Source organism: Lipotes vexillifer, unplaced genomic scaffold (genome assembly GCF_000442215.2).
Source record: "Lipotes vexillifer unplaced genomic scaffold, Lipotes_vexillifer_v1.1 scaffold682, whole genome shotgun sequence".
In the NCBI taxonomy this organism is placed as follows: Eukaryota; Metazoa; Chordata; class Mammalia; order Artiodactyla; family Lipotidae; genus Lipotes; species Lipotes vexillifer.
The window spans coordinates 83,122-91,172 of record NW_006785962.1 but is presented as its reverse complement, the minus strand read 5'-3'; the positions used below and the strand labels follow the sequence as shown (position 1 = coordinate 91,172).

Here is an 8,051-nt window from a genome sequence, read left to right as displayed (position 1 = left end):
CTTTCCCTTAAAAAAAGTTACAAAGCCATGCAGTTTTCTTTTGATGTTGTGACCTAAAAGCATGTCCTAAAAATAATTTGATATTCATAGAAAATACATCTTTGACTATTAATCCAAATTAATAGTAAAAGAAACTTAAGGAGCCAATGTTAAACTAGGATTCTAACTAGAACCATGATATGAGATTAAAAAATAATAGAGAAACACTGACATACAGCTGGAAATATCACAACTTTTGATTGAAACATCTCTGTTAAAACCCATTTTAATTGATAACTGTTGGAACTGGCTGACTGGTTGTATATGGGAGTGTATTATACTATTCTTTCTACTTCTGTGGATATATGAAAATTCCTAATAAAAACTAATGTAACCTTTGGAACTATAGAGCTTGACAACTTATGATCAGTTACTATTCAGATACTCAAAGGTTGATCCTTATGAATGGCTTTTATGTATATGTTCAACCAATTTTGAGAAAACAGATTCCAGCCTCAAAAGCTCTGACTTTTTTCAAGTACACTCATTGAAATCTGTACTAAGTCAAAATGATTTTTTATAAGCCTTCCTTCACCTACTTGGTGATTGATTTCGGTAGGAATAACAAAGGTCACTTCCTGCATGTTAGATGATATATCAGAGTGACTACAATTTTATGTTAGCATAAGCAAAAAACACTAACATTTAATAAGAACTCCTTTTGAGGTAGACAATAATAGTAACAGTTACCAGTAACTATCTACTTACCATGGGTTAGACACTGTGTTAGGTAAATATATTACTTCTAAAATTCACAACCCTTCAAGAGAGGTATTGTTATCTCTGTTTTACAGAGAAGGAAGCTGACACTCAGAAAAAATTTTTTCAAAAAGTAATCAAATGACTTGCCCAAAGTCATATAGTTAAGAGGAGGCAACCAAAATTCAAATGCTAATCCCTAAATTCTTTCTGTCCTATATTAAGCTCCTTGAGAACAGAAACTATGGCTTATTTACTTTGCTATCTTCCACTATGCTTAGTAGCACAATGGAATCTAGTAGGTGCTTAATAAAAGTTTGTTGAATAATAAGCTACTGTATGTCCTGTTTGATTCTACTGATTTATTACACTTTGGTCTTAGGGTCACTTTAAAGACATCTTAAGAATCCAACGTCCTATTAAAACTCTCTGTGAGAATCACAGTCTCCTTGTATCATTTATGCTAACAGCTCCTCTTCAAGGAGACAAGCCAATCCTTGTGCTCTTTTTGTGCAAAAGACTATATTTAGCAGCTAGCAGCAAGGTACATATCTGTACATAAATATATTTTACCTTGCATGTTTAAAATGTATTTTAAAACAAGTTCTATATTTTAAGAGTTGAGAAAATTAATTAGCAATTATAAAAAGACCTAAACTTTATTAAAATACTTCATTACTTCTCTAGGTGTCAGTACAACACATAACGAGAGCATAACATTTTTATAATAACATTCTCATAACATTCCCCTTAAATCTATACATAGAGGAGTATAACCAAATTTAAAAATAAAATGGTACTCTTGTACATGAATTTTTATGGCAACTTTCATGTGCTGTTTGAGAAACTGATACTCTAGTATTAAATATATATTTGTAATTATGTGCTAAGCAATCAGTAACATGACAAATATTTAATAGAGCAAGAAACATATTTAATTCAAATCATATCTAGCTAAATAGTGACCTTATCACTAGTCAAGAAGATGTAATTGAATTCATTATTCCACAGTTAATTCTTATTGCATAACAAAGAAATAGATACAGGTTTCATTTATAGAAAGTAGACATGATACATTTGAAAGCAGAGCTCTATTTCCATTCGTACAGCTTGTCTTCTATTTTTTAAAATTAGGGCTTCCCTGGTGGCGCAGTGGTTGGGGGTCTGCCTGCTGATGCAGGGGACACAGGTTTGTGCCCTGGTCTGGGAAGATCCCACATGCCACAGAGCGGCTGGGCCCGTGAGCCATGGCCGCTGAGCCTGCGCGTCCGGAGCCTGTGCTCCGCAACGGGAGAGGCCACAACAGTGAGAGGCCCGCGTACGGCCAAAAAAAAAAAAAAAAATCCAATTTATTTATTTATTTATTTTTGGCTGTGCAGCGCAGCATGTGGGGTTTTAGTTCCCTAACCAGGGATCAAACCTGTGTCCCCTGCAGTGGAAGCACTGAGTCCTAACCATTGGACCACCAAGAAATTCCCCTTTTGCCTTTTAGATACAATGTTAATAATATGTTCCTACCTCCATTAGAGACTGCTGCCATTATAGCTTTTCCCAGTTGCCATTCTTTTACTACATATCAAATACATAGAGGATATAGACAGATGTATTCCTCAAAATGCATGGAATATTTAAAAAATTTTTAGCTTTGCTATTCTCTTTGCATTCATCACTAGACAAATGAACTTTCGTTGCCACTGTTTCCATTTTCTTAATATTATCCCTTCCTTTCTTAACCTTTTGAATGAATATGCTGGCTTTTTTTTTTTTTTTAAATTTTGGCTGTGCCGTGTGGCATGTGGGATCTTAGTTCCCCCACCAGGGATCGAACTCGTGCCCCTGTGTTGGGAGCGTGGAGTCTTAACCACTGGACCACCAGGGAAGTCCCTAACCTTCTGAAATTTCTCTTTTGATGCTGTTACTATACTGAAAGTAATCCCTTATTTGGTAAATTTATTTAGAAAGACAAGTTCATCTTATTTAGTGCCAAATTCAATGTCCTCTTCTCAGAACTTTCCCCCTGACTCTGCAGCCTGTTAATGCTGTTCACCACTCCTTCCTAACATTCTCCGATTCATTCACTCTCTCCTAACACTCTTGTCTTTTCCCAAAGTTTAGCTGTTAGTCATCTGCTCCTCTTTCTAAAGGAATTACAACAGTTCATCTATTTTTAATAGCCTTGACAATCACTTCTATGCCAAATCTATATCTCTAGTTCTATATTTCCCAACATGCTCTAGTCCCTCATCTCTAATTGCATACTAAAAATTTCCATTTGGAAATAATGCCATTTGTAGCAACATGGATGGCCCTAGAGATTATTATACAAAGTGAAGTAAGTCAGAAAGAGAAATGCCATATGATATCACTTATACGTGGAATCTAAAATATGACACAAATGAATTTATCTATGAAACAGAAACAGACTCACAGACATAGAGAACAGACTTGTGGCTGCCAAGGGGGAGGGTGGGTGAGGGAGGGATGGAGTGAGAGTTTGGGGTTAGCAGATGTAAACTAGCATATATAGAATGGATTAACAACAAGGTTCTACTGTATAGCACAGGGAATTATATTCAATATCCTGTGATAAACCATAATGGAAAAGAATATGGAAAAGAATGTATACATATATATAAATGAATCACTTTGCTGTACAGCAGAAATTAACACATTGTAAATAACTATACTTTAATAAAATAAATTTAAAAAAAAACAACAAAAATAACAATTTCCATTTGGATATCTTGCTACAAAATAATACACCTCAAGTGAAGACGTCTAAAATTAAAAGTTACCTTTTATTGGAAACTGGCTCCCCCCTTTCAAATTCCTCATCTCTAACAATGGCACATTGACTCTCTTTAACCTAGACCCTGGTATCATTTTTTGGACCTTCCCTCTCCTATTTTTTGCACCTTGCTTATATCCAGGTGGTCCCAAGTCCTGTTATTTGTTCCTTTGAAATCATTCTCATATCATTTCCTTCCTTTCCATTGCCACTGCTATGTTGGCTCGTCTTTGCTCATGTGGTTTCTCTTGCTTCCTCTCCCTAGTTTAAATCCAATGCAGTCCTCAAAACTCAAGTCAACCCCTGCTGCAAGCCTTCATGGATTTCCCTTTCTCTGAACACTCATAGCCAACTTTAATCTGTACTACACAATTCAAAATTTAATAAAATATTTTCTTTTATTCTTCGCTGATCCACACCAATTCCTTAAAGGAGATTTTCCTGTTAGCTTTGTAAACCAAGACGTGTACTTTGTTTTTTCTGTATTCTTCATAGTGCCCAGTGCTCAGGTTCTCAAAAAATGCTTGCTAAATTCACATTACAAATTTTCTTCTCTAATATAAAAATGGATTGTATTTTCTAAAATATAAAAAGTATATTAGAAATGGTAAGGAGGGAATACCCTGGCAGTCTAGTGGTTAGCACTCTGTGCTCTCACTGCCAAGGGCCCAAGTTCAATCCCTGGTTAGGGAACTAAGATCCCACAAGCTATGCAGGGTGGACAAAAATTTTAAAAAAACAAAAAGAAATGTTAAGGAAAGTGTCATTTTACTTCTTAAAACACTCCATTATGGCCTACATTTATCTACTTCAAAAGGTATAAAGATAGGCAAACTAGGCCCAATATATTCTCATAATTTGGCTAAAAGGTAGTAGCAATTCTGTTCTTGTCTACCAGGGATTTCTTTCTTTAACTTCTCCATTAGATATTCAGCACCTAAAACAAGTACTTAAATAATCTTAGGCACAACATTTTACTTAGTAGCTACTAGGAAAATGTTGAAATGGCTCCTGCTAAATGAACACCTCAGCTTTGTTTCATAAGTAAACCATTAAGTTAAGAACTGTGAGTCCACAGAGGTTAGACAAGCTCATCTACCCATTACTGATCAGTGACAGACATTAGTCAAGATGTGGGGCTCTTCAGCATTAGACAAAGGCACTTGGGAACTGCTCACACTGTCATTTTATCGGCTTCATTAAATATAGAGCCTATTATGTGTTTGAAGCTAACCCAGCTGGTGGTTCTTAATGATTGTATTTTATTTGTTAAGTGTCTCCAATGCCCCAAATTTTAATTTTTTGGACAATTCTTTGGAGTAAAGGAAACTGAGGTAAAGAAGGATGGGTCCTCTAGTTGCTCTTCCCTCTTTTCTCCCTCCCTATACCCCTTACTGTTTTTAATTCTTTTGAAAATGACTATACATCAGCCTTTGAAAACCTTGCTCAAATTTAAGTTTATGTGTTCAGGTTGTTTAAGAAAACACATCAAAGTGTAGTAAAATTCTGCCAACAAAAACCATTTCACTAGAAAACTATGCACTTATAGTAACACTGATCCTGAAGAACGTGCACTGATCTCTATTTACTATACCAAGAAAAATGAAAGTCTATGCCCTTCAATTAAAAGAGATTTTTAAAAATTAGTTAAATTTCTTTAATCTTCCATATGGAAATAATCATGTCTTGCTGCCCTGTAAAATGACAAGTTACCATCGCTTCAGTATTCTCAAAGCCTAAAATCTTATAAAATACTTACCTTATATAAACACAAATTAACAATGCTTCACTAATTCCTCAAAGACAGCTGTTTACAGAAAAGGCATTCCATTCACTGATTAGAGAAGTATCAATATTTGTAGTGCTCTCTAACTTTCTGCAGAAATGCACTGTTTGGCAAATTTGGCCATCTTTTTTCAATTCTGTATATAATCACTTCAGCTCTTTTAGATTAATTTTAATGAGAATTTTATATATTTCTGAGAATTGGTAACCTCATCTCTACTAACTTCTATACAGTTGTATTATCAAGGGTAAATATCTATATATTTTAAGTAATATAAAGAGTATGGTAATACCTATAAATAAGAAAAAAAATCTCATGAGATGTAAGACCCAAATATTCATCCTAAAAATATCAAGATGAAAAATGATAGACACTAAGCTACATCACTCAAATGTATAGTATTTCTGAAACAATACTTACAAGAGACATTTCATTATTTCTGTTTCTAAAACCTCAAATCTGTGGGAGTTAATTTAGCCATTTATATATATACTAAAGGCATTCTTGTATCTTTTAATAAAATATTTTAGGTGTGTTATGCAATATTTAAATGGTAGTGCCCATCATACTGGCATACTGACACACAGAAGATGGCAGTTACTGTTCTTTGTGCTGGGTATATATACAGCAATGAGTAACACATCAAATATATCTGCCTTAATGACACTTTAAAAAATTTTTAATTTGAAAAAAGATACCCAAATATCCATTTATGATCATCATCATCTCAGATTCGGAATTACAATTATTCTGGTTAGGTCATTCAACTTCTCAAAAAATTATAATTGATTGATAAGACGTTAAATGATATCTTGATAAGTAATGAGAAAACCAATGTGTAAAGATGATATAAGTACACAGGCGTATTCTGACACATAAAGTCTTGCTCAACAAACCTTTCAGAGGTAAGGACATGCCATAACCTCCACCCCAAATCTGGTAGTATTGTATCTATGCTCAGAAACACAAATACTCTCCAGAGGATGATTCAACTAACTAGCATTTGTTGAGGGCCTATAATACAGCACACACTATGGTGGGCATATTTTTACTAAAGTGAACCAGTATTTATTCAACTCACTTTTACTGAGTGTCTACTTCAGGGCAGGCACTGTGTTAGGCACTGAGAATTCAGAGGGAACCAGTGATTGTCCTGCCATTTCTGCTTCCAATTTATTCAGGGCAGAGGAGACTTGCAGGAGGTGGTGACTTATGAGGTAAGGGTGGTAGGTACTGGGAGTCTAGATGAAGGCCCCAGCTTGAGCAGAGGCAAAGAGATAAACAGCATGCTGTGAATAAGAAAATACAAGCAGTAAAGGGAAATGTCAAAAGATTAGGCTGATAGATAGGCAGGGTCCAGTTCTATATTCCATGTTATAGAGCTTAGACTCGATCCTATGGATGAAGGGGAAACCACAGAAGTCTTAAACAGGAAAGTGGTGTCTCCATCGAGCAGCAGGCTGAGGGATAGATTTGGAGGTGACAAGGTTGAAGACAAGATGACTAGTAGGGTGGTGAAAGGGGCTTGAATCAGGGAAGTGGTGGTAGGGAGGAAAAGAAGAAATTTTTAGGTCATATATTACTAATACCCACTGATTGCTTAGCTGTGAGAAGACTGAGTGGGAAAGAGGAACCACCGATGAATAATGGGATAGGAGGAGGTCCATTTAACTGAGTTGGAGAACTCAGAAATAGGAGGAATTTTTTGAGGGGTTGGGATGGGGGTGTGAGGGGATGTGAGGTGGGGAGGATGAGTTTTGTTTTGAGTACGCTGAATTTAAGATGTCAGTGAGCCATTAGGTGAGGAAGTCCAGATAAGAGTCAGAGCAGAGTCTGTTATAGAGATACTGATACATATTTGGGAGACATCAGATAATTGAAATCATGAGAGTCAAGAAGAGACCATCTAGATAGAGCAGGGAATGAGAATAGTGGGCTGAGAACAATACCCTGGAGATCACTAGTATTTAAGGAGCAAGAAAGGAAAAGAAACCCATGAATGAGGCAGTTAAGGAATAACCAGAAAAATGTAAGGAGAACCAGGAAGAGTGAAATGGCCAAGGAATTCCTAGATTTGTTTGGCTGGCAAAATGTTTTATTTAAAATCAGAATTTGAATACCTTTAGGCAAAACATATACCTTCCAGTTCAACTAAGGCCCCATCATTACTCATGCTGCACTATTTTCTGTGACCCGTCTCGCCTCTGAAGGCCAGTGTGTTTATGACCCCTGGAGTAAAAGCCTCTGAGAAAGAGGGAGTCATTATATGCAGCAGAGAGGACCAGAAAGATAGGAAATTGAAGATGCCCACTAATTTAGCAACAGGAGGGTCATGGTGATCTTAATGATACCAGTTTGTCTGTGGTCATGGTGGCAGAATCCAGATTACAGAAGGGTGAAGAGGAAATAGATATGGTGAATGTAGCCACTCTTAAGAAATTTGGAGAAAGAAGGAAGAGAGATTAGACAATAGCTAATGGGGAATGTAGGTCTAGGAAGGCTTTTATTTTTAAAGAATTAGAGAGACTGAATATGTTTACAGGCTGAGCCAACAGAGAGGCTGAGTGAGGTAATATAGAGAGAGGTGCTGCCTGGGAGGAGGCTGGAAGAGAAGGGTATGGAAAGCATAAATGGAGGGGTGAGTTTTGAACAAGCAGAGGGACTCCATGATCTCTGAGAGTGGAGGAAGAGAGCACAGGAATTCAAACCTAATTAAGACCCAGTGCAGGTGTTTCAGCA

General features: G+C 36.3%; 1 protein-coding gene across 4 annotated transcripts in view; it reads right to left on the bottom strand.

Annotated features, from left to right (window-relative positions):
- Nucleotides 1-8,051, bottom strand: part of LOC103087476 (cysteine-rich hydrophobic domain 1 protein) — a 36,004-nt gene that overhangs the window by 24,882 nt on the left and 3,071 nt on the right. The gene's annotated exons all lie outside the window — the stretch shown is intronic.